At 44.5% G+C, this 2,500-nt stretch overlaps 1 protein-coding gene across 4 annotated transcripts in view; it reads right to left on the bottom strand.

Annotated features, from left to right (window-relative positions):
- The window catches only part of LanB2 (laminin subunit gamma-1), a 102,595-nt gene that overhangs the window by 99,598 nt on the left and 497 nt on the right, over positions 1–2,500 (bottom strand). The window lies entirely within an intron of this gene.

Below are 2,500 nucleotides of genomic sequence, written 5' to 3'. Positions count from 1 at the left end.
CTGATTATCTTTATTATCTCGGCGAGGTTGTGTGTGGGTGTGTGTGTGTGTGTGTGTGTGTGTGTGTGTGTGTGTGTGTGTGTGTGTGTGTGTGTGTGTGTGTGTGTGTGTGTGTGTTTCTGTGTTTGTTTGTGTGTTTGTGTGTATGTGTTTATGCGTGTGTGTAAGGGAGAGATAGACATAGAGAGAGAGAGCGTGAGTGTGAGTGTGAATGTGTGTGCGCGAGTACGTATGCGCAGACGTGTACGTGAGTGTCTGAGTCTGCGTGCGCGCATCTCTCTTTCATGTACGCATCTGTTTATGTTTTCTCTTATGTGCGTCTCTCCTTTCATGAATGTGTGCACACGTTTCTGTCTGAACGTGTAGGTTATACGGCGGGTTGGCTGGGGAGGGGGTGAGGGGAGGGGAGGGGAGGGGGAGGGAGGGGAGGGGAGGGGAAGGGAGGGGAGGGGAGGGGAGAGGAGAGGAGAGGAGAGGAGAGGAGAGGAGAGGAAAGTAAAGGAACAGGAGGGGGAGGGGGAGGGAAGGGAAGGGGAAGGAGAGCAAAGGAAGGGAAGGGAAAGTAAAGGAAGGGAACAGGAGGGGTAGGGGGAGGGGGAGGGGAGAGGAGAGGGAGGGAGGGGAGGGGAGAGGAGAGGAGGGGAACGGAGAGGAAAGGAAGGGAAGGGAGAGGAAAGGAAGGGAAGGGAACAGGAGAGGGAGGGGGAGAAGAGGGGACGGAAGGGAAGAGAAAGGAGAGGAAAGGAAGGGAAGGGAACAGGAGGGGGGGAGGGGGGGATAGAGAGGCCTAGCGAACCGAGCATCAGAGACAGCATCGCCAACAGCAGGCGATGACAGACCATTGTCACGCTGTCATACTGAGTTACACATTCTTATACACAGATTCAGTTTCACGTTCTCACACTCGCATCCTCAATAATTCCTCTAACGCATCCTTGCATACAACACACTCATTTGCATACTAATCTATGCATCATGTGATCATGCTCATAATGTCCCTAAATCTTTCTTTATTTTTATATTTTCTTCATACTCGCAAAAGAAAAGCACTTCTTGTATCCTAAACTCGCCTTTATGCACTCTGAATTAAATCACGTGTTTATTTTTCATACTTCCATGCTAAAATTATCGTTCACATGTACACTTCTCGCACTTTGTTAAAATTTTTAGGTGGGATGTCATAATTACCATGTTTTATTGCCTGCATACTTGAACCCGCACTTTCACACTCACCCTCAGGCCTCACTCTCACACTTTTGAAAGTCCCTTGCACTCTCACAGTCTCCCGTTTCTCGCAACTCACATTCACATCCACATTCCTGCGTATTTCACTCACTATCACATTCATCCTCATGCCAATTCGCACTCTCGCTCATTTTCATTCAGAGCCACAATCACACTCGTTCTATCTGTTTCTCATTCATATTCACATTCACTCATTCGCACACACATCCACGCAACTCACACTCGCAACCTCCCTCATAGACGCTTATTCTCACACTCATCCGTCTGGCATCATGTATTCTCATCTCAAAGAGAGAGAGAAAGAGAGAGAAAGAGAGAGAGGGAGGGAGAGAGAGAGAGAGAGAGAGAGAGAGAGAGAGAGAGAGAGAGAGAGAGAGAGAGAGAGAGAGAGAGAGAGAGAGAGAGAGAGAGAGAGAGAGAGAGATGAAGGGAGAGACGAGAAAGAGAAAATAACAATAAATGATTAAATAAAAATAAAAGGCAAATAAAATGAATTGACGGAGACAATGAATGAATAAACGAATAAATAACGAAAGTATATGAAATAACATGCACAGACAGTAAAGAAACAACGATAATAACAACAAATATACATTTATTTCCGAACAAGGCGTTGCAAAAGCAGTAGAAAAGAAAGAGAAGGCAGAATAAAAATAAGGAAGAGAGACAGACCAATAATGCAACAGCACAACAGTACAAACAGCTAATGACGTCACGAGAATGGGAATAAATCTCCATTTTTTTATCATTATCGAGAACAACAACGACCTTTAACAACTTTAACAACATCCGTATCTCCCTGTCCCCCCCCCACCCACCCCGCTTCTCCTACCCCCCCTTGCACCCTCCCCCTGTCGACTTCTCGTTTCGTATTAATAAAAAATAATAATCGTTATTCTTAATTTCTCGTGTTAATAATCTGTTGACGCGAAGACAGCTGACCAAATGACTTTCACGGGAAGGGAATATATTATGGTAATGAGGGACCAATTAGGTGCAGGACAGTGCGTTAATTAAACTTTCTTGCTTTGCTATTTTCACCTCGTGTAGAAATTATCAATTACTTTAAATTTTCCCTTTTTCGGTCTGGTTATTTAGTTCAATAGTCTTCTAAAATATCGAAAATGTTATTACGTTCGTGCGATTCATTACACTGTCGTAACTTAGAATATAACAGCGAGTGCGATAAACGAGTTATTTATCCTTGTCATCTCTGCCAAATGATTCTGAAACCATAATTTTCGCCCATCAAAAA

The sequence above is a fragment of the Penaeus vannamei genome, chromosome 28 (assembly GCF_042767895.1).
Source record: "Penaeus vannamei isolate JL-2024 chromosome 28, ASM4276789v1, whole genome shotgun sequence".
Taxonomy (NCBI): Eukaryota; Metazoa; Arthropoda; class Malacostraca; order Decapoda; family Penaeidae; genus Penaeus; species Penaeus vannamei.
This window is presented reverse-complemented; position numbering and strand designations above follow the sequence as displayed.